Below are 25,375 nucleotides of genomic sequence, written 5' to 3'. Positions count from 1 at the left end.
GTACACTGTTCCTTCAAGACCTAAGTGTTTTGGATGTCAAGGCTTTGGACACAAGAAACAAGAGTGCCCTACGTGTCTTAAGACCATTGGGAAAAGCAAGGCACTTGCTACTACCTTGAGCGACACCAAACCTGAGGATGATTTGAAAAATGAGGATGATGGAATCTTGAATGCCTTCACTGCCACTGTAAATCCTACTGAGGGGATTGTTGAAAATGTGGATGAAAATGAGGACTTGGTAGAATCTAAATTTGAAAAGATGGATGAACAAAATGACATCCACACAACCTATGCAAAATTATACAAAGTCTCGGAAAAGTATGAGAAGTTGTATAGGTTGGCCACTAAGAAGCTCAGTGATGTGGAGTTTGAACGAGAAGAAATATCCACAAAATTTGATGAAGCCAATCAGACTATTGGAGCACTAAGATTTGAGAATAATTTCTTGGCTAAGAAGACCAAAACGCTTAAAGCGGAGCTGTTTCAAATCAGAGCTCAGCTGGAGAGGACTTCAAGTGCAAAGCTTGATGAGATACTTAGCTTTCAGAAATCTGCTTCAAATCCAACTGGTTTAGGGTATAATTTCTCTTCTCCTAGTAATGAGGGACGGACCCAGGTTGGGGCCCAAGGGGGCCCAGGCCCCCTAGGTCCAAAAAAAAATGGCAGGTTAATTTTTTTTTAAAAAAATGACTTGGCCCCCCTTACTTGTATCTTGGGCCTCCCTTGCAGGTACAGACATAGTAACCAGCTAAGAATTTCCCCTTATTTCATAGTTGGCTGGCCATTTTCAATACACACATCCGCATGTTGCACAAGACAATGGAATTGCTAGATTGTAACAAGACAACTTCACCATCACTTGGGTAGAAGGCTAGGAAATCCACAGGCAGCTGGAGGGTGGAGCACTTTCACTATTTTAAACTTCGTGTATAATGAACCATGTACCTGCAAAACTATACATAATCCTCAAGTTCTAAAATATATATTTTTTTTTAATCTTGCTTCCAAGTAGCAACAGAACTGCTTTAATACTGATGAAATTTAACCCACTGTGAAGCAAAAGAAAAAACAAAATACATTTGTAGTGCATCATTTGATTAGAAATTTGGAGGAATTAAGTTGCTTTAATGAGTGAAAATTGTGCATTCACAACCAAAGGAAAATACGTCCAAAACACATGGCCAAATCTTAACTAGAAAGCAAATCAATGCAAAATACCGCATCACAAATTAAAGATAATTTGACATTAAATAAATTTATAAAATAGCGTTGAGCTCCCTTTTTATAGATAATGTATTAAGAAACAATAGTATTTTGTGTCTTTTGTTTTTCTTGGTAGGTGATTGTATCCTAACATATTAAGAAACAATGATTTTAGTATATTTGTCTTGGTTGATAGTTTGTTAATATTATATGAATGCGTATTTGAATTTTTTTTGAAAATTTTTTTTCACTTATCTTCGGCCCTCCTTAGCTTGAATTCCTGGGTCCGTCCCCGCTAGTAATACTTCTACTAGTTCTACTATTTTTGTTTCACCTTTTAATAATGTTGAATCTGCGAACAATGATGTCAAAACTGCTTTAGCTAGTGAAAACATAGACAATGGTAAATCTATCTTAGGAGCACCCCCTAAGCTTGATAAGAAAGAGACTAAAAACCCTAGGGCTAAGAAGGGAAATACTCAAAAGTTTAAACAGAAAAAGCAGCATCTCTGCCATCACTGTGGAGCAACTGGACATACTCAACCTAATTGCTATAAGTGGTTAGCCACTCAACAGATCAATAGTACGATTTCATTGAGAAACCAGAATCAGTTTCCATCCTCTTTTACCCCTCTTAGGGATCTACTCAAAACCCTCATGTTTCTTTCAAATTTGAATGGTTTCAATTCTTCCCCCTCACTGCCGGATCAAGGGTTTGCTAAACGAAAAGGTTCTTCTAAGGTGTGGAAGGAAAAAAGGCTCGAAGTGATTTGTCACTTTTCTCTCTCTCCCTCTTTTGTTTTTATTGCATTACTTGTGTGTTTTACTTTCTTGTTTTGAGTTAGTCTAGTTTTATGCTTTACTTTGATTAACACGTTTCTGTTTGTTTGTTTTTAGTTTTGCTTTATTTTTTTTTTCATAAAAAAAATTGAAAAAATCAGAAAAATATAAAAACAGTGTGTGTTTTGTGTACATTGGTACTTGTGTACCTTGGATGGCCATTGAAACAAAGTTTTCTAAACCTTGTATCTTTTGTAACTTAGATGAGCATCTCTATGCACAATTAAGCAAGTGAGCTTTGTGGCTCGTGTTTGTGATGAGTAAGATTAAGTAATCTCTTATATTTAACACTTGTATCACTCTTTTTGACGGGAATGACTAGAAAATCCTAAGAGAAAGGCATAAATAACCATCTCACTACTGTTGCCCGTCAATTATGAAATGACATCTGTATGCTTCAACATAGCAAAAGTGCAATGTCAAAAGCTTAACATCATTGGGTATTTCTTTTCTTTCTCTTAATGCCTATGCATGATATGCTTAACAAAAGAAAATATGCAAAGAAAAATGAAAGCAAAAAGAATAAAAATGTTTTATATATGATTGCAAGCATGTATTCTAGGAGATGTGGATTTTATAGGGTGTACCTCAAAGGTGATGGTCCCCATCAAGCAGTTATGATTGTGTGTGAGTTAAAGTGATTTTCTTATATCTCAAATTGTCATAACAGTAGACACTTATGCAATCTTGCGATATTTTTCACACACAACACACAATATTCTTTGCTACTTTTGATACATGTGCAGGTACAATGTGATTTGTTCATCACAAGGAATACATGTGTTAATGTATACTCACTAAACTGTCTTAACTTGTTTTTGAAATATAAAATTGGTTAGACTTGCTTTTGTGTGTGTGTGTGTGTGTGTGTGTTTTGGATTTATATGCTTGACATTTTTCTTGTTGAGAGATGATTTTGAAAGCTTAAAATGTTGTTTGGATCATTGGTTGAGTAGCATGTTTGATTGCATTCATGTCTGTGTTTTTCTCTTCTTTGAAATACTATTTTTGAGCAATCTCGACAACTTCTCGATACCTTTCAATAGCTAGGCTATCTATCGAGCCTCTTGATCTTCCTTTCTCGATAGCTGCTATTACATTTTCGATCCATTGAAGTTTTTGAAAATTTATATCGATAGCTTCTCGACAGCTTCTCGATTCATAAAGGAAGTTTCTACATGCTCGATAGATGTTCAATAGCTTCTCAATCCATCAAGGTTACTTTGCTGTGGACACCTCTCGATAGCTCCTCGACAGATCCATCCATCGAGATTTAAAGCTCGACACCTCTCGGTCCATCAAGCTTTATGTTTTCTATATATAGACTTTAGAGCGATTTTCTCTCATTTCTCTTCGATCTCTCTTGACAGAAAATCACTTCTCTCTCTCCCAAATACTTCTCTCTCAAACTCTTCATCTTCCCCACTCTTTCTTCAGTCTAATCCTTGCTTTTTTTACTCTGGTATGATCTCTTTTCTATCTTTTTATCATACATTTTAGGCATTCTGACCTAACTTTTGGGTTTTTTGAAAATTTTTGGGGTTTTTCAAAATTGATGAAGTTTTTGTGAAATTTTTGGGATAGGTTTTGTTTAAATGATCTTAAATGTTCATGCATTGCATTACATTTTTATTTTAACAATGATTCATGCATTTTAGATGTGTGTTTACTACGTTGAAATGATATGTGCTGGTAGGATTGGATTGGGTTGAGCCCATGATGTTTTTATTGTTGCATGTCACATGCTCATGCATTTTTCATGCATACGTGTCTTTTTTTCTCTATCTTTTTTATATTAATCTATGTTGGTACTTCTCTCTCTCTCTCTCTCTCTCTCTCTCTCTCTCTCTCTCTCTGTCTCTCTCTCTGTCTCTCTCTCTCGGTTAGTTGCTCTATGGTGCCTAAATGTAAGTCTACTCTGTCCCGAACCCTCATCATTCTGGGGCATCTTCTTCTGATTCTACCCCCTCTCACGTTTAGTTCCGTGATGAAAAGACCCGTATGGACTTCTCGGAGAACTTTTCACGACGTAGCATTCATTCAAAACGCTAAGCCATCTTATCAGACTTTTCTAATACTGACCATCCCACTATTATCTGTAGTAGGGGTTAGGAGTCACTTTGTGGCATCTCAGTCACTTGTCCCTCCGTGATCATATTGGAGTTTTACTCCAATATGCACGGATTTGATAATTTTGTACCTCATTTTATCACTCGTGTTCGAGGTACGCGCATTGTAGTCACTCCGGATCTTATTTTCAAGGTGCTACACATACCAAGGGTAGCGCATCCTGACTACCCCAACTATGATCGTCTCAGGATTGTGTCCAAAGACGAACTCTCATTTCTCTTCCGTGAGACACCTTCATCTTAGGGTGACCGACAAAACACCCCTTGCTTGGGCATTGCAAAAGATCTGAGGTTCCTTAACATGGTGATGCCATTTTTTCTTCATCCCTTGTCTCAATATAACTCTATTATTGAGCCTCGTGCTCAATTTTTGTTACCCCTTATTGAGCAACGTACCATAGATTTTTCCTCTCACTTTATACTCTCCCTTATAGATGTCTATAAAGAATACAGCAACCCGTGATAAGCTCATTTTTCCTTCGGCTATCACACGGATTCTCCACCATGCGTCTATCTACTATTCTTAGTCTACACACTTCTCTGTCATATGTGTCATAGACACAGCAACCGTTCGACAAAGTGAGGCCCAGCTTCTACCGAAGCGGCCACAGATCGAGACAGCGACTCCTCCAGTTTCTTCCTCTCCTTCTTCTTGTGCGGGTGGAGTGACTCTCAAGGCCATCATGGCACAGCTTGTGCGCATGGATGCTCACCTTAACACTCTCAGTGATAAGTTGTGCCAGGTGAACAATTGTGTTGGTTGAATCGCACGACGACAGACTGTCATGGGTGGTTTCACTGCTTCTTCCTCTCCATCTTCACAGGCTTCAGAGGATGAGAGTGATGATGGCTTCGGTAGTGATGATGCTGATGAGGATGATGGTGCTAGCTCTTCCAATGATGAGGAGATGACCGCTTCTTAGTGATTTACCCTTTGTCATTCGTGACAAAAAGGGAGAGTAGTTTTGGGTATGAGAGTAGCCATGTACTTAGGGAGAGAGTTAGTATAAGAGATATTTTTGGTAGAGGGAGTGTTTATCTTTTAAGGGATGTAATGAGGACTTTTTGTATCTTTTCTTTTCTTCACTTTTTAGATACATTATTCTAACTTTGTGATAGAAAACCTTGTACTCATTTTGATATATATATTGAGGCTGTTATTACATTCTTTCAGCTATCTCTTCACGTGTTGTTTCTTTTCTCTCTTTATGCACATGCTTCTTATTTATTGTATGCAATCTTTTATTTCTATTTCACACTAAGATGCCATGATGAGTTTTGTTTAAAGTGTTTTAGAAATAGAGGTTGTCGAAGTCTTTCTTGCCATGAACTCTCTTCTTGCAAAGTTTTTCAAGAGTTTGTGTTAGGATAGATTTTATTGTATTCAACAAGTGAGTATGAGTTGAGTGATTTATGACTTCTCTCATATTTTCATTTGTTTGTTGTGGTTTTGTCACGAATTGCCAAAGGGGAAGATTGTTAGGACATAAGTGAATCATGTTAGGACCATATGTCATCTAAAATTGGCTAATTCTTTGACAAAATACACTTTACTTGTAATTGGGTAGATCTAGGATGTGTTTAACATTTCAAGGAATAAGAGTTCAAGTCCAAGTGTTAAAGCCATGCAAATCTGTCTAAGAAACAAGTGAAGGAAGTGCTGGATTTTAAAGCTCGACAGCTAGCATCTATCGAAGTTTAAAATGCAGTTTTAGCCCGATGCTCGACAGTTGCTCGACACTATCGAGATTTACAAAAATCAGTTTTTTAGATCTGATTTCACACATATTAGTGTCTAAATGTTAGGCCTTCTTTTCTCACAACCCTAAATATATATAAGAATTATATTAAGAGTCGTCACATAAGATACAAGTGAGTGAAACTTGATGCAAAGGGTTTTCACAAGCATAGTGTGACCAGAGACATATGCCCTAGTTCATCTTTCTCTTGCTACTGCATTAGGGTTTTGTAACCAAGGAGTTTTGTGATCTTCATCATGTTAATGAACTGAAAAACTTTGCAGTCAACATCCTTCTCAAGTTGGTGGTTAGTCACATACTTAGATCCGTGCATTGATTAGTTAGTCACATACTGGGAACTGTGCATTTAAAATGAGAGATTATCACTACAGAACAAGTCCAATTGTATATTGGGGTAAGGGTTTAACTATAGGTTGGTATAAAGTACTGGAATTCCTTTACTTGTAACCACTTATTGTGATAATAGTGGATTCTCAGGAGTGGTGACCTTAAATTCACTAGTAGGGTTTTGCCTTGGTGGTTTTCCCCATTCTTAGAAAAATCACCATGTCAGCTTTATTTTCCGTTGCATATTAATTTAGTTGGTGATTTGTTTGTGCTACCACGCGTATTGCATGTTAATTGAATCTAATTAATTAACTTGTCTAATTAATTGGTTAATTTATTATAAGGGATCAATATATTCTTGGCTTATCAAAAAGTTTGAATTCCATTTGCCATGTTTTTTATAACTTGGACTTGTAGCAATATTTATAGTGTTGCCAGGGAATATTGAGATATAGGTGGATTGCACAAAATATAACAAATTACAACACCGGCATTGATAGCATATATATATATAGTTAGTTAGTTAGTTAGTTAGTTAGTGCTGCCAAATTATTAAGCACATTAATAGCATAGAAACCATGTTCAAAGCAAAAATATGTGATATTTGGCTAGCATTTTTCACTCTATTGCGTTGAGAAATAGGAGATAGAGAAGTTTGATGCAAGTTTGATTCTTGCTTATGTTTGCTGTGAGTTTGATTCCATGCAAAGTTCAATTAGCTCCTTTGATGTGAGTTTGATTCCTGGCAAAGTTTGATATGTTCAATTGAATTTGCTACGTTATTCATGTAGTTATGTAATGTGTGTTAGACTAGTGATATTGTGTCATTCAGCTACTACCGTTGTTGTTAAATATACTAATTCATTGTGTGTTTATTAATTCGTAGGATGGTGATGATGATTTGGCAGTGGATGTCCATTCCCCCTCTGATCAACGCTTATCATCCTATGATAGGCATTAGGCAATGACGACATAGGATGCAAGCCTTCTTTTGGAGTAGCTAGTGTTACATTTTGATATTTATAATAAAGATTCAAACTTTGATATATGTCATAATTGGAAACTTTATTGTAACATTCTAGACAATTAGAATGTATTCTATTATGCATAACATTCTACACAGTTGAAATGTATTATTTTGTTCATAACATTCTACACATTTGGGATGTATTATTTTGTACATAACATTCTAGACATTTGGAATGTATTATTTTGTATATATTTATTGATATGGTATTATTAAATATATTTGGTTCATTGGTTTAAAGTGGTATTGTATTTAGGATTTGGTATTGTATTTTGATTACATTACAGGTGCTTGGAAAATATGTATTATAGGTTTATTACAGGTGCTTGGAAAATATGTATTATAGGTTAATTGCAAGGGCCTAAAAAAGAGAAGGAAAAAAAAAAAAAAAAAAAACTATAGCAACACTTTTTAACCGTTGGAATAGGGTATTTCAATAGTTTTGTTGATCACCCTGGCGGTTTTGATATCGCTGGTCTAGGTAGGACATATTACAGCACTTTCAAAAGCACTGTAATAGGATGTAATTCTATTTCCATAAATAAGTGTAGTGGCATTCCTAAAACCGTTGGTATAGGTAGGGCTTATTGTGGCATTTTAAAAGCACTGGTATAGGGCTTATTTATATATATTTAAATGACCTATGCCAGCGCTTTTGAAAGCGCAAGCATGGGCAATACCTATTATAGCAGTTTAAAACCGCTGGTATAGGTTGTTTTTCTATTTTTGAAAATACCCAATAGGGCGGTACCAGTGGTTTTCATTTTGAAAAAGTGTCAGCATAGGTCTTGAAATTGCTGATGAAGAATGTCCCGACACCACCCAAAAAAAAAAAGTGTCGGAATAGTGTCTCAAAATCGTTGGGACCTATACTGGTGGATTGAATAAGCGCCAGTGTAGGTCAGACGAACCTATTGCCACACTCATTGCACAGCGGTAGAAAGCATTGGAAAAAAAATCGCCGAAATAGGTGTTTTTGGCCTATACCAATGCTTTTTGGGGCTATCCCAACGGTTTAAAAACACTGGGATAGCCCCAGTTTTTGGTGGTGATAAGCTAGCATCAAAAAATTTTGGTATGGTATTCTCATTATTTAAAAAAAAAATCTCTCAAAATTTGGGTACAAAAACTTGTTCAAATTGAGTTGGCAATGATTTCCAGTGTAGACTTGTTCCCAGTTCTGGAAAAGGATTCAAGTATGGCCAAAGTAAATTTGAGATATCACACAACAATAACAGCAACAACAATCAAGTTTTAGTCCAAAATTTTAGGGGTTGATCATGGATCCTCAACAATTAGTCAGGGTTGGTCAGGTCACAATTTAAAACAATAAAACCAACTTACAAGCTATAACACATGCAAGCAAACTTATGCGAAGCAAGCAAAAAAGTTATTTTTTTTTTCTTCCAACATTAATTTTTTTTCTTTTATAAAATATTTATTAAAAAAAGTTATGTTATAGGGATATAAAAATACATTTATACAAAATTTAATTTTTATCCTCTTATTTTTCTTCTTAACCAAACAAAAAAGTTTTCTATCCCTCAACTTTTCTACTCTCCAATCAAGCATAAACAAGCAAAATTAAAATCTCTTATACATACTTCCCTATTTTTCTATTTCCTTCCCATTTTCTATTTCTCCAATATTCACCACCAAACCAAACGAAGCCTTATAGTTTTTATTCCATGATTATTGTTTGTCATCTTAGTAAGACATTAATTAGATTTTTATTTTGTGTTTAGTAGGTACAGACCAAGGAAAAGGCTTAAAGGTACCCAGACCCCCTTGGCCCTATGCAAAGTAAAAAAATTATATATATATATATATATATATATATAGAAAATCTCTTCCAAGTAGCTTGACCCCCTCCCCTTTAAAATCATTAATCCAACCCATAACAAGATCAATCCAAACTCATGTAAATTTTCAACGCAAAACATAATTATATGCCACATGAATGCTTATTATTATTTTTTTATTATTATTATCTATATATATATATATAACCGAAGCTCTGCTAACTCCACAATTTTCCACGTCAACAATACTTATAATAATAATAATAATAATAATAATAATAAATAAAAAAAAATATTTTTTCCACCAAATACAAATTACAAACCCAATTCTTATCTATATATATATATATAACCGAAGCCTAAGCTCGCTCCACATTTTTCCACGTCAGCATACTATTAGAAAAAAAATAATAAAACAAAAAAATAAAACCAAAACAAACAAAAATAATAATAATAAACCCGACACACACTGCCTTTCCCTTTCACAATGGTCTCCCATCCCCATCTTCTTCCTCAATCCTCTACCAGCTACCAACACGATGGTTTTCCATCCCCATCTTCTTCCTCAGTCCTCTGCCAACTCCTCCTCAATCAGACCCACGGCAAACCATCGCATCGCATCTACAGACCCACCATATCTACAGATCCACCATACCCACCATACCCACAAACCGAAGCCTCAATCTCCTTCCTCAGACCACCGATTTGCCACAAACCACCCACATCCAGCCCCATGGCCACAAATAACCCACCATACCCACTATGCCCAACAAACCCACAAACCCACAAACATCGAACAGAGGTCGAGCTCCTTCAGACCACCCATCTTCTTCCTCAGAACAAAGGTCACTCTACAACCCAGAAATGACGCCCCATTTTCCGTGGGTCTCATCCAGCCCATGGCCCATCAACTATGTCGGTCGGCAATACACCTAACGCAGCCCGTCAAAACCAGCCCAAAGGTATCTAATAAACAAATTTAATTAGTACTCTGTAATATATTTATTTACTTTTTATGAATCCAAACTCTATAACTATTAGGACTCTACAACTATTATCTTATAAATAGTTGATTCTTATTAGTCTTCTTTCTTTTCTTTTCTTTTCTTTTTCACAGCTCAATTTTGTAGGTTTATTGCTATTGCCTTTCTCATCATTCTTTTCCTCCATTTGAATCAGGGTTAAAGGTATGGTATTCGTTTGCCTCTAATTTCTAATTATTTTAGTGTGGATTTCTTACCTTTTTTTTAATTTTAGTTTAGTTATATTAGTTTTAGCATACAGATTCATGCTTTATTTTTTACCCCAGCCTATTTTGTATTATAGAGTTGATTTATGTTTCCAATTAATTTACTTCGAATTAGTTCACTTTGATGTAGTTTACTTTGATTAAGTGCAGTTTGAGTTACTCTGTTTAGGAATAGTTCACTTCAGGTCAATTTATTTTGAATCAATTGGATTGGAATATGAGTTAGACTTAGAAATTGAAAATTAGTCTCTTGAGGACAGTAGTCACTTTAGTTTCTTATCTATCATTGTACTTGCATTGCAACAAAAAGTCTTCTTAAGTAAGGTATTTTGAACTTCTGCAAAATCAAATTTTACTTTGAATTGGGTTTTCACTTCAATCCTAATGTAATTAATTTACTTCGAATAATTTACTTCAAATTAGATATGAGTTAGACTTAGAAATTGGAAATTAGTCTCTTGAGGATTGTAGTTACTTTAATTTCTTATCTATCATTTTTTTTTTTAAGAGGGTAAGCTGCCTACTCTCACAATCAAATTGTTTGATGATATGAAGGAGATTAAAAAAAAAAATTGCACTACACTGCACTATTTCAAACTTTCTGCATTGCACAATTTCTCTTCTATTAATGTTTCTTGGCTGAAAATTGAATTCTTACTGTTTTGCAGGTAGGGATTTAGTATTTTCATATCTGGCTAATTTTGTAATACAACTACAAGATGAGGAAAGCCAGGTATTTACCAGTCTTTCCTTTATTCTTTCCTGTTTATTGCATATTTATTGGTAATATGTTTGTGCATTTATGCTTGCTTTCAATCAATTTGATGTTAGAATTATTACTTAGGATCTAATATGCTTTTGTTTACTTCGAATTAGTTCACTTTGATGTAGTTTACTTTGATTAAGTGCACTTTGAGTGACTCTGTTTAGGAATAGTTCACGTCAAGTCAGTTTGTTTTGTATGAAGTTATCAAGGTTAAAGGTAAATATTCTCTCAATTTGAATTGTAACTGTAGAGAGGGAAAATTCCCGACCTATCACAAGCTGACACATCATATTACCAAGTCCACAAAATACAACCAATTACAAAGCGCCATGTACTGCTGCTAGGTTTTGCCATCACTATTCAGATTCCAATAGAAATTTGCCAAGTGTCATTGAAATAATGGCATGAAATTGCATCAGCATGTGTAAGCGATGACACAAGCAGCCCTGCACGTGTAAGCAATGACACAAGCAATCCAGCACGTGTAAGCAATGACACAAGCAATCCAGCACGTGTAAGCGATGACATAAGCGGACCAATCAAGCTATGACAAGTGTCACCAATCAGACTCCGCCACGTGTCGCTCCTACCCCTAAACTCCTATAAATAGAAGCCTTCCTAAGACATTTAGGGGGACACAGGACAGAGAAAAGGAATAAGATATCTTGAGTTCAGAAATCCAGAAGCTCTGCCGGAATCAAACTCCAAAGCCTTCAAGAATTTCAAGAACTTCAACCTCGAATACAAACAACATTCAAAGCAAAATCATCCAAACTACTCGTCCAGATCTCAAAGTTCACTGGAATCAAGCTCAAAAGCTTCCAGAAACCTCAACAAACCATAAATCAACGAAGCTCTACGGAATTAAGCCTCTAAAGCACCAAAGAATTTCCACCACAAACCTTCAAACACGAAGAACACGAAGAACAAAGGATTTCTAACAAGCTCATAGCCAGAGATTCATTGTAATTCTGTTTCAAAGATCTTCGATCTATTCATCAGCTAAATTGAAGAATATCTTATGGTCAAATCAAAATCACATTACCACAATTCCAATCAATAAATCTTTCAAGTAGATCGAATTAGAGGATCACTCTTTTGTAATTACAGAGAATTGTACCACATATTTATCAATACAAATTCGTATTTGTGAAACTATTTTACTTGTTTTGATTTATTTCGAACTAAGAAATTTAGTCGTCTACAAATTCTAGCATGCCCGGTGGGACCTCTCTGCCTCTCATCTCATTCTCCTTCAAAGAAAAAAAAATCTTCATCATCTTGCTACCAACTTCAATGGCCTCTAGCAAGAACATTCAAGCTTTAACAATAGCTACTTCAATTAAACTTGGTACGACTACCACCAACTGTTGCATTGGAGCAATCAATTGTAGCCAACCTAAAGCTCACAATAAGCTTCAATCTCAATCAACCAAGGAAGCCAAGGTCCAGACAATCATCTCCTTAGACCCTCTTAAAAGAAACAAGGTCATCAACAAGGACATCTCCATCTTGGAACACCTCAAGTATGGGGGCAAATCCCCTTCTTCCTCCACAAGAAGTTGGTCGCACGATTTCTCTCTCATCAAAGGGAACCCAAAAGATGAGATTTCACTTGCTCACTTAAATTCACTTCCTTCTCCATCATCTGTGGAAGTTGTGTCAGTCATGATGACTAACACCTCTACCATGGAAGAAAAGATGGCTGAAATGGAACAAAAGGTCGTCCTTCTCACAAAAGCACTTGAAGATAAGGACCTCCAAATTGCAACTTTAATGAACAAACTCGAAGTACAAGATCTTGGTGAATCAAGCCATGGTCATAAATTCGCATCTACAAAGGATGATGAAGGGAAAGAAATTGAAAACACTCCCCGACAAGAACAATCCATCTCAATGGCCTCAATATCTATCCAACAACTGCAAGACATGATAACAAATACCATACGAGCACAATATGGAGGTTCTTCTACAAATTCTCTCTTATATTCAAAACCCTATGCGAAGCGCATTGACAATATGAGAATGCCAAATGGGTATCAACCCCCTAAGTTCTTGCAATTTGATGGAAAGGGAAACCCTAAGCAACACATTGCTCACTTTGTAGAAACTTGCGAGAACGCAGGGACTCAAGGAGGCCTCTTTGTAAAGCAGTTCGTTCGTTCACTAAAAGGGAATGCTTTTGATTGGTATACAGACTTAGAACCCGAGTCAATCGATAGTTGGGAACAACTTGAAAGGGAGTTCCTCAACCGGTTCTATAGCACACGCCATACGGTAAGCATGATGGAGTTTACCAATACTAAGCAGTGAAAAGACGAGCCCGTTGTTGACTATATCAATCGATGGCGTTCTTTGAGTCTAGACTGTAAGGATAAACTTTCTGAAATATCTGCTGTAGAAATTTGCATCCAAGGCATGCATTAGGGACTTCTGTACATCCTGCAAGGGATAAAACCCCGAACATTCGAAGAATTGGCAACTCGTGCGCACGACATGGAATTGAGTATCTCTAGCCATGGAAATACAAAACCTCCCATACCTAAGGAAAGCAGAAAGGAAGTAAAGATGAATGACAAGAATGCAAAAGGCAATCTCAAAGACCTAATAACTGTTAACACTACCATAGTTAAGGTTCCAAGGAGAAAAGCAAAGGCAAATGAAAAACAACTTGAAGAATGGCAAAAGAACGAAGTGAGTCGTTTGACCTTTGAAGAACGTGAGCAAAAAGCATATCCGTTCCCCAATGAAGATGTGCCAAACATCTTAGAACAACTGTTGCAATTGAAGCTGGTCAAATTGCCAGGATGCAAGTGACTAGAAGACATAGGGAAAGTTGATGACCCTAACTACTGCAAATATCATCGCATCATTGGCCACCCAATTCAAAAATGCTTCGTCTTCAAAGAACAAATCATGAAGCTTGCCAAAGAAAACAAGATTGATCTAGACCTTGATGAAGTCGTCGGGTCAAATCATGTGACCGTTGCTTGTGATGTACTTCCAACTCTCAAGCAGGGGACAAACACCAATAAGGCTTACAAATTGATTGACAATGAGGGTGTAAGGATCGGCCCTATCAATGGGAAGTTCCTCAAACGCTTCTATGCTTGAAAATCAAGAACTGCTCCTCGGTAAGAGCTTAAACTACCCACTGTAGCACTACAAGGGTACATGATGTTTTCCCATTACCTTTGAAAGTGCACAAATAAGGAGAAATTAATCCCACTCTATGTCACCATTTGTGAGTGTGGCGTAGTGGTTGGATGCCCATATCGCCCTTGAGGCCAAGGTTTCGGGTTTGATTAGAGGTGATACCCACTATTGCACAATTGGTACCCATGAAATGCCGTGGGGTGTAGGGCGAGGATTACACACATGAGCCCTCCCTTTTTGTAAAAAGAAACAACAACAACAAAATAAATAAAATAAATAAAAATAAATAAAAACAAAAAAAAATCATGAAAAAAAAAACAAAACAAAAAAAAAGATCATCAAAACCATGAAAAAAAAATCATCAAAAAAAAAAAATTTTGGTTGAACTTCGTAATGACTTGATCCCTCTCCGGGGTACGTAGGCAGCTTAGTACTTTTTACTAAGTTCAGTCACATAAAAAGAAGAAGGACTGTCAGTCTAGCTTGAAGAGTTTGTCCAAAGGTCGTCAACATGCTTTCAAGAACCCTTTGATTGGCAAGGCGTCGCTTAAGATCAATCAATTGCTCACTATATGATGTTCAAAGATCATTGTGGTAGAAAGTAATAGCTGCAAAGAATTGGTGTTACTTAGTTTTCCTTGAAACAATGATAAGTTGATTCTCGATTGTGGAGTAAAATAAAATCTTCAACCTCTGTTGCAAGGAATGGGGTCTGCATGGCATTGCTCATCTTTTGTGGATGTATTCCCACGTCTCTGAAGTATACTTTGCATCACTTATCTCCTGGGGGCATCTTTTTGTACCTTTCAAGTCTAGGCTATATTGTCTCTCTTCTAGGTTGTGCCACTTCACAACTCTGAAATTTGAACCACATCATCTCCCTTCTGAGTCATGTTGTTTCACATCATGTCTCTAAAATCTGGACAACGACACCTTCCTCCAACATCTGAAGTTGATGTTGCGTCATTTCTCCTCTAAGGGCATGTTTGTGCAATGTCAAAATCATGGCGGCATTCTTCTCACACTCTCAAGGTTTTATTAGCATCTCTTTGCATCCTCAAAGTCTTGATGGGAGCTTCTTGAAACTTCAAACTTCATTATAAAAGCCAATATTAGTGCAACTTCAATGCGAATAAAGTGTTAACGTAGCTTCATGGCAAAAATGAATGTCGGCCCAGCTTCTGTGCAAATGAAGTGTTGACGTAGCTTCATGGCAAAGATGAGTGTTGGCATGGCTTCTGTGCAAATGAAGTGTTGACGTAGCTTCATGGCAAAGATAAATGTTGGCCCAGCTTCGATGTGAATGAAGTGTTGACGTAGCTTCATGGCAAAGATGAATGTCGGCACGACTTCAATATAGATGAACTGTTAGCCCAGCTTCGATGTGAATGAAATGTTGAAGTAGCTTCATGGCAAAGATGAATGTCGGCACAACTTCAATATAGATGAACTGTTAGCCCAGCTTCGATGTGAATGAAATGTTGACGTAGCTTCATGGCAAAGATGAATGTCGGCATGGCTTCTGTGCAAATGAAATGTTGACGTAGCTTCATGGCAAAGATGAATGTTGGCATGGCTTTTGTGCAAATGAAGTGTTGACGTAGCTTCATGGCAAAGATAAATGTTGGCCCAGCTTCGATGTGAATCAAATGTTGACGTAGCTTCATGGCAAAGATAAATGTTGGCCCAGCTTCGATGTGAATGAAGTGTTGACGTAGCTTCATGGCAAAGATGAATGTTGGCATGGCTTTTGTGCAAATGAAGTGTTGACATAGCTTCATGGGCGATAGCATTATTGCCTAGCTGAATATCCTTATGTAAACATCGTTGCAAAGACGAACATCACTAAAAGATTGTTGATGCAAGAAAAGAATGTAACAACATGAAGGCATACGTTCTTGCAACGTTGCTATCAATGAAATACAAAGTCACCAAATGAAGGCAAACACTTCTATGAGAACGTCAGCGTGAAGTTTGATGTCAGAACTCAAAGATCAAGGAAACTGAGCTGCAAAACAAAAACAAGCAACAACGAAAAAAAAAAAAGGTCAGAAGAAAATCTCATTGCATGTCTAAACGAAGGACAAAAGAAAAAGAAAAAAAAAATGTCAAAAGAAAATCTCATTGCATGTCTAAACAAAGGACAAAAGAAAAAAAAATCTTAAAAGCTAGAGAAGAAGACTAAAGGCTAAGAATGCCCAAATGAACGAAGCCAATCTCACATCTTATATAGAGAATTTTTGCTAAACTAGCAGACAAAAAAAAAAGGGGAGAAGTAGCAAAGTTCAACAAGCAAGGCTTCTCTTCCAAATTTTCAAATCCTCTGACAGGATGCCATAAAAATCTTCGGAGGACTTCAAACAAATAAGGAGGAGTCCAACAATGCTTGCTTCTTTTCCAAATTTTCAAGTTCTCTGACAAAGATGACCCAAAGAATCAACATTCAGCGGCCACTAGAATTTCTACATCCTATCAGGGCGGCCACCAGAATTTCTGCATCCTGTCAGGGCGGCCACCACAAATTAGACCAAAAAAAAAAAAAAAAAAAGCCATAAGTCCAACAAAGATCCACGACTTTCTCGTCCAAATTTGTGAAAATCCAGACCTTATTTCACAAAATTGATACCACCATTAGAGCTATCGGCCTTCGATCTACAAAACCTGAAATTTTTAGGTTCAAATGATCAACCACGCGCCACCACGCACCGCCACAAGCTCGCGATGACCACCGGTTTAGTCCATCAAAACTGTGCAAATCTGTGCACAATTTCACAAAACCGACCATATAGGGGTCTTCTACGGCCTTATAACTACAAGATGTAGAAATTTCAAGCCCAAACGATAAGCCACGTGCCGCCACTCGCCGCCAGAAGCTCCGACGAAGGAACACGTGCTCCCACGTGCCACCATCATCTTCCACGCGCCTACACGCGTCGGATCTTCATCTCCACACGCCACACGCGCCAGATCATCTTCTCACACGCGCCACACGCTCCACACGCGCCACACGTGCCAGGTCAATCCAATGATGTCACGGATGACGTCATCCTCCCCGACCCGGTTCGACCCGACCCGGATCCGGACCGCTTGAAAAAAAAAAAAAAAAAAACTTTGGTAAATTAAGACTTTAACTTTGACTTTGACCAAAAAGTCAAAATTTTCAAAACGGACCTGTCCCACTCAATTTTTCGCATAATTTCCAATTTTGGGGTCTGTTTCTTCAACTGAGGCTTGAAAATTGTACAACAGTCCAATTTCTAAAAAATTGACTTTTGCACAAATTTTGACCAAAAGTCAAAATTTTTAAGATTGACCTGTCTTTCTCAATTTTTCGCGTACTTTCCAATTTTGGGGTCAATTTATTCATTTGAGAATCCAAAATTGCTCAAAATAGTGTGATTCTACAACTATGGGCTTTGATGCAAACTTTGACCGAAGATCAAGATATTCAAGCAAAACTTGTCCTATCAGGTTTTCGCAAAGATTTTGATTTTGAAATCTAGGTATTTGTTTTGGACTTAGAGACTACATCCGCTTCTCCAAAGTACTAGCGGTGTCCAAAATTTAAGCTCTCAAGATCATAATTTGAAATCCATCCATTTGGTCTGGATTCCCTCAAAATTATCCTCCAGACTTGATCAAGGCTCCCCTTTCAAAAACAGACGAACTCTCACAAGTATGTCTCAAAATTGAAATTACATTGGGTCACTACTTCAACCTATTATTTTCGTCAGTGCCTACCAGTCTCCAACCTAACATTCTCATTCGGCGCCTACCGTTCCCATCCACCGTTCTCACCAAAAAGTCTTGTTCGCCATTCTTAACTACCCAACTACCATTCTTCATCTCTTCGCTATAAATAGGAGGGCCGGATCCGCTAAATCCATAAAGAAAAAAAAAACACATACACTGAGTCATGAAATGAAGATTTGCTTCTTTCAAATTTTCAAATCCTCCTTCTCACAGCCAGTTCTCACTATAGCCTCGTCATTCTCAATACCTAGCAACCAAGATCGCTTCATAATCAGTTTGAAATCAACCCCTTCATGGTTCGGTAGTAACCCTTCTCACAACATCATCAATGTTTTAGGATTCAAACAAATTTTGTTTCCTCACATAATGACCACGTTTGTTCATAGAGTTATTCATAACAAGGTCAGCATCGACCTTCCATGCCTCCGTGGAATTGGTTGGCCAGGAAATCCAAGTCCAGCAGAGACACCTGTTCCTAAAAACAGGGCTTCCGTAGTCTCTCTTCAACTGTTTGGTCTCCCATTAGAAACAGTGGTTCGGAACAAACAGCAGCTTGGCTGGTTTTTAAAACCAGGATCACAAGTTAGCTCCATCTTTCATTTGTTGTGCTTTCCCAACAAAGTTGCATCAGGTGAAGATGGTAAAAAGTGTTGGGGTATCCTACAAATTGTCTCCCATCCAACACTTGTGATGACCTCCAAGGTACCAACTCATCAGAAATTAGCCTTTGGTGTCGGTGAATGGTCACCAAAGCCTCATTCCATGTTTCCACCAGCATGGGGTCCAAAGGTCATCATTGCTGGTACCACAAAACACACTTTCTGGAATTACTCCAACTTAAGATCAGCTTGAAGAATTTCAGAAAATACACTTCTGAAATTACTTCAACTTAATGTCCGTCAGTATGGTCTAGTCACACATGCACATTCAATGGCTTGCCGTCGGACCTCATTCAGCATGCAGCCAGTCCCACATCTGAAGGTGTACTTCCCAAAGACATCTACGCCAGAGAGTCCCAACATGCGGGGTCAGGGCCATGGTGTCGTATGTCTCACCTATCCACTTTGCTTCATCACCATCTTTTTCACCATCAACAACAACATGCCCAGAATCCCTTCTGAAATTACCTCAACTTAACCAGAGTGATGCGATGACACAAGCACATTCAACCACACTCCCACATGTTCTCTCTGTAATCTGAAGTATACCCTTCAGATATAACTTCACCAGAAGTCCTTAAAAATAAGAGGCTAGCTCCAGAGCTCTGCATGCTGTACCCACCCAACATTCTCACCTCTTCTCCATCTTCAACACCCTGTGATCGCCACCAACGATCCAAAATACTCTTCTGAAATTACTTTGACTTAACCTCTTCTGAGAAAGCTCGGCCACACGAGCACATTCAAATACTGGCAAACCCCTTCTCGGTCTCATCAAAGCCTTTCATATGGGTGGGTCTACTCTTCTGCAGTTACTTCATCCTGATAAAAGCTCCACCACCTTCAACTATTTCACTAGAAGAGTCGAGTATAAAAAAAATTTAAAAAAAATCCATTTTCTTTCAAGACTCATTCATTCACCACACTCCAAAACTATGTGCATGAACGAGTCTCGAGGGGGCATTTGTAGAAAGGGAAAATTCCCGACCTATCACAAGCTAACACATCATATTACCAAGTCCACAAAATACAACCAATTACAAAACACCACGTACTGCTGCTAGGTTTTGCCATCACTATTCAGATTCCAATAGAAATTTGCCAAGTGTCATTGAAATAATGGCATGAAACTGCATCAGCATGCGTAAGCGATGACATAAGCAGCCCTGCACGTGTAAGCAATGACACAAGCAATCCAGCACGTGTAAGCGATGACATAAGCGGACCAATCAAGCTGTGACAAGTGTCACCAATCAGACTCCGCCACGTGTCGCTCACCTACCCCTAAACTCCTATAAATAGAAGCCTTCCTAAGACATTTAAGGGGACACAGGACAGAGAAAAGGAAGAAGATATCTTGAGTTCAGAAATCCAAAAGCTCTGCCGGAATCAAACTCCAAAGCCTTCAAGAATTTCAAGAACTTCAACCTCGAATACAGATAACATTCGAAGCAAAATCATCCAAACTACTCGTCTAGATCTCAAAGTTCACTGGAATCAAGCTCAAAAGCCTCTAGAAACCTCAACAAACCATAAATCAACGAAGCTCTACGGAATCAAGCCTCTAAAGCACCGAAGAATTTCCACCACAAACCTTCAAACATGAAGAACACATGAAGAACACGAAGAACAAAGGATTTCTAACAAGCTCATAGCTAGAGATTCATTGTAATTCCATTTCAAAGATCTTCGATCTATTCATCAGCTAAATTGAAGAATATCTTATGTTCAAATCAAAATCACATTACCACAATTCCAATCAATAAATCTTTCAAGGAGATCGAATCAGAGGATCACTCTTTTGTAATTAGAGAGAATCGTACCACATATTTATCAATACAAATTCGTATTTGTGAAATTATTTTACTTGTTTGATTTATTTTGAACTAAGAAATTTAGTCGTCTACATTAGCATTTGCCTCTGTGAATTGGTAGATTTATGTTTTGACTATTTCAAGTTCAGGCTTATAATAGTTTGGATTTCTTAGCTTTTTTTGAACTTTAGTTTAGTTATATCAGTTTTAGCAGAAAAAATACTTCATTTTTTGTAATAAAAAGGTTGTGTTCCTAAACAATGCTATTTTATGCATAACTGTTAAAACCTAAAGAAATGCACTATGATCAATCTATTTCCAAGCAAAAAGCCACAAAAAAAAAAAAAAACTATTGAGGTTTTAAACCAATCATATTTATTTTCTCTATTCTCTCCACACAAAAAAACATTTATTTTTTTGACAATTTCCGACCAAACATAAGTCAGTGGTTCACTTATCCCTTATCTTATAACTCTAACATGTAAGATAGCCAAATTATCTTTATGAGAAGTCTTAAAAAATGAGAGAGAGAGGGTCGGGGGGGGGGGGGGGAGATACCATTAATATATAAAGAAGATAGATAAACCAGAGTTCTAGCCAGGATATGAAATACCTATGTACTATCCCATCATAAGTGAATTAATTAAAAATATATAAAAGAAAATAAGTATGTGCAAAAAGGTAAAATCAAGAGATAAATTTTTCTGGTGCCACAATTGCAACAAAAAGGCATGCTTCCCAATCCCAAGGCACACAAAATAAAAATGTTTACTTTTTATATTAAAATACACAACAACTAATATGATATTAACCTTATATATGTCATTTCTTTCATCAGGTATAGAATACAATTAAAGGTTAAAGATAGCTCAAGAATTGCCACATTCATTTTATTTGATTCAGAAGCAGAAAAATTACTCAACGTATCAGCCAAAGACCTACCTGTGCAAATAGAAAATCTGAAAGGAAAACAATTTGTTTTCCAAATACAACTAAATGACTATAATCTCAAGTATGGATAGGAATTCTACACCATCAAGAAACTTTTTGACTCTTTTGAAGAAACTGACAAAGCAATTCAGCTTGATCAAATGACAAAAGTAAGTATTCTTTAATTTAGAAAAATTACAAATATGATATTTAAGATGTATATGATGTAATACAATCCTCAACCTATTCTATTGCTAGGCTTACATCAGTGATACTTCAAATGAATGTAGCAACAACTTATCAACTGAAGAAGATGGTGATTGTACAAAATTTCAAAAAGTTGATGTTCAAAGCTATGTGCAACTCACACCAACATCTGTACTCAAGGAAAACAAAAGGGTATATTTAGGGACTACTACAAAGCAACAAAGGAAGAAGATACAAAAAACACTTAAAGTTTCTCTTTCAATCTTAACATTTTCTATGCACAATTTCGTTTTAATGGATTTGTGATTTTAGTACTAAAGACGTACTGGAACAAAGGAATTTTTTTAGTTTTTATGCACAATTTGGTTTTAAATTGAAACAGATGAATTAAACTCTTATATTTAGTTATTGGCTAAACAAGCAACCAAATGATTCAGCGGTGTGTGTCATTTGGGAGTGGTGCAACACTGTCACACGAGCAAATGACTGAGCTATTTGTGTCATTTTTTTAATCTAGAAAAATGTATATTTTGTTTTTATTTGATGGCTATTACAATTTCTAGAAAAATTGGTAGTTTTCCTGTGCATCGCACGGGTTAGCGACTAGTTAAAATATAAAATCGAAGCTCTGCTAGCTCCACAATTTTCCACGTCAACAATACTTATATAAATAATAATAATAAATCTTTTTTTCCACCAAATAAAAATTTCAAACCCGATTCTTATTAAAACCCAACTACAAGCGGAACCTAAACGCAGAAATCAGCTGCAAACAAAAAACCCTACCCATACGCAGTTAATTTTTTCTTCCTACTCTCTCAACACTATCCCTCAAATGCAAACTCAGCCCTAACAAAACCCTCAATCAAACTCTCTCTATTTCAAACTCACTCCCATCTCCTTCTTCTTCTTTAACTTTCTCATTCAATGCAGCTCCCTCCTTCTTTTCTCAGCCACAACTCCTCTGGCTAATGTCAATTTTGATCCATGGTTATTTTGTTCTTGATTTTTTATCATCTGGGCATTGATTATTTTTTGGTCCCCTTTCTATGCATTTGATTTTCAGGACTGACTTGAAGAATTTGGATCCTTTTCCGTTTCTGATGTTGGACGATTTTTCAGGTATGAAGAATTCCAATTTGATCTTTTTTCAAGTTTCAATTTTATTTTATTGATATGGGTTAAAATTCATATTGAAATTGGTTTAAATAGAATAGAGCCTCATAGTTATGTTTTAATTATATGTCTTCAATTAGGTTTTCTATTGATTTAGGGATTTCAAATTCTACAGGTTTTGTAAGAAAATATTGTAAATATTGATGGGTTTCATAGTGGAGATAGTATCGATTTCATGGTTTTTTTTCTGTGTTTTTGAAAGGCCTAAGAGTCGGCCTGATGATTAATTTATTTTGGCTGAAAAATTAATTCATATTGATGTAGATTGTGGTTTCAGAATTTTCAGTGATATGTATAAGCTGTGTGTTGCAGAGAGTCATGGGGTTTAATAATAATTTTAGGCACATTTAATTTGATGCTATAAGTTATCGGGTTTTGTTTTAGAAAATCTTCTATTTTGAAGGACTCTTATTGAGTGGGTGCAGGTTGTGACCTTAGATTCTTCATTGAGTTTTCATGGATTCACAGATATCATAAGTTAGATTTTAGGAGTTAACATTTTGAATTTGTATTTTTGGATTTATTCTTCCATAAGCTAAAACCATTTTCCTTTTTTTTTCAATGAATTTTTAAGCCTATATATATAAAATAAAAAATAAAAAAAAAGCAAGGAACTATGTAGGGCAGTATATATACTGATATATAGTTGCCTTGAACTCTTGATTGAAGCTTTTAGGTAACTGCTAGGCTCCCTTTGATTTAATTGAAGTCGTGATTATTTATTTGATATTTGGTTTTTCAAATGGGAGTTTTTTAATTTTTTGTTGGTTTCTGTTTTTTGCTTAAATATCATGCTTGGTGTGAGCAGAGTGTTCTTACTGTCTCCACTATTACTGTCAATTCTTTCATCACACACACACACATATTTATATATTATTTTTTCACCAGGAAATTGATATTTATATCCTAAGGACTTAGTTGGGATTTATGTATTCTTTTTCAATCTGATTAGTGGTTCCATGTTTCATAGTCTAATTTGTTTTCCTCATATCCTCTATTGTTTAGGCTGTTTCTGCACAAGCATTGCAGGGGAACCACTATGGAATGCGGTTCAATGGTCGCCCATTCAGCACTAAAAATGGTTTGCTTTGTTCTCTCCAATCATATTTAAGATTCATGTATAAATTCAGATATCTTTTAAAGTTTTATCTAGGAGAATTGTATCAATGATGAGTTCAACGCTAAGTGTGTAAATTACATGATATGTCATGTGTGTAGTTAGTGAGAATATTATTCCCTTGGGAAATTTTAGATATTGATGTGAAAGGCATCTTAGCAATTGTGTCTCTATTTAATGCTTCTTTTATTTGCTTATCCCACTTTGAAGACCATTTTAAAAATAAAAAAATTATTAGTTTATTACATGCTATGTGTTGGTTTTAAAACTAATGCTTGACAGGTAGTTTTACGTTATTATTACCTAAACTTTTGATGATGGATGTGTCTATTTCAACAAACAATTTCTAATGGATAACAAAGTATACTTGGATTAGCAACCTATATACATCTCTTTATATTTTTGTGATCGGTGACATTGAGTAACAACCATATCTCAATATCAATTATATACCGTTTCGTTTTAAGTCGTCTTTCTTTGTAGTTGGATTGTCATCTCTTTTACCTCACTGAATGTAGATGTTGCAGGTTCTTTCTATTGTCATGATCCAAGGGGAAATGGTGTTTATTATCGGAAAGAGTCCAAACTGAAGTGTTAATTATAGGAGAGAGTCCCTTTTTTTGTATACTAAGCTGTATTCAAATCAAATTCAATAAATTGATTGATATGCTTTTTTATTGCTATTTTAAGTAAAAGAAAGACGAAACATAATGGAAAACTTTCATTTGTTATATATTTTTGTTCTTTTACCATTTTTGCAATAGTTAATATTGTTCATTTTTCCTTTAATCAAATGGGATTCCAGTTTTTGAGTATGTTGAGTTATATTATGAGTAGAAAGCCTGCCTATTCACTTTAAAGTGAGTTTTTAAGCAAAGAAATTATATATTATTTTTCTCAAATTATTCTGTGTATTGCACGGGTTAGCGACTATGTACAATCAAAGTGGAAGGGAAAAATAGTTGTTAACATCTACTTACACAATAATTTTCCCATGCATTGCACGGGTTAGCGACTAATTATTATTATTATTATTATTATTATTATTATTATTATACTTTAGTTCCTCTTAACTTGAAATATATATGGATGTTTATTTGAAGCTTTTATTTATTATTTTTTATTTTTTATACTCCAGCTCATCTCTTAACTTGAAATTATTATTATTATTATTATTATTATTATTGTTGTTGTTGTTGTTGTTGTTGTTGTTGTTGTTGTTGTTGTTGTTGTTATTATTATTATTATTATTATTATTTTGTTTATACTTAAGTTTTATCTTACCTTGAAATATAGATGTTTATTTGAAGTTTTTTTATTATTATTATTATTATTATTATTATTATTATTATTATTATTATAAACTCCAGCTCATCTCTTAACTTGAAACCTTATGTCTATCCCTAACGTTTTAGGCATGACTTCTATTAGTTTTGCCGACTCCGACCTTCTAAAGTAAA

The 25,375-nt window shown here is 36.0% G+C and overlaps 1 long non-coding RNA gene across 2 annotated transcripts; it reads left to right on the top strand.

Annotated features, from left to right (window-relative positions):
• The first annotated feature begins 22,351 nt into the window (after nt 1-22,351).
• Nucleotides 22,352-24,588, top strand: LOC142610988 (uncharacterized). 2 transcript variants are annotated; one of them, XR_012839934.1, is made up of 3 exons: nt 22,352-22,744; nt 23,804-23,879; nt 24,443-24,588. It is a non-coding gene; the product is annotated as an uncharacterized LOC142610988 (long non-coding RNA). The 2 variants fall into 2 exon arrangements; XR_012839933.1 differs by lacking the exon at nt 24,443-24,588 and having other exon boundaries at nt 23,804-24,099.
• Nucleotides 24,589-25,375: the final 787 nt, after the last annotated feature.

The sequence above is a fragment of the Castanea sativa genome, chromosome 9, assembly GCF_040712315.1.
Source record: "Castanea sativa cultivar Marrone di Chiusa Pesio chromosome 9, ASM4071231v1".
Classification (NCBI taxonomy): Eukaryota; Viridiplantae; Streptophyta; class Magnoliopsida; order Fagales; family Fagaceae; genus Castanea; species Castanea sativa.
This window is presented reverse-complemented; position numbering and strand designations above follow the sequence as displayed.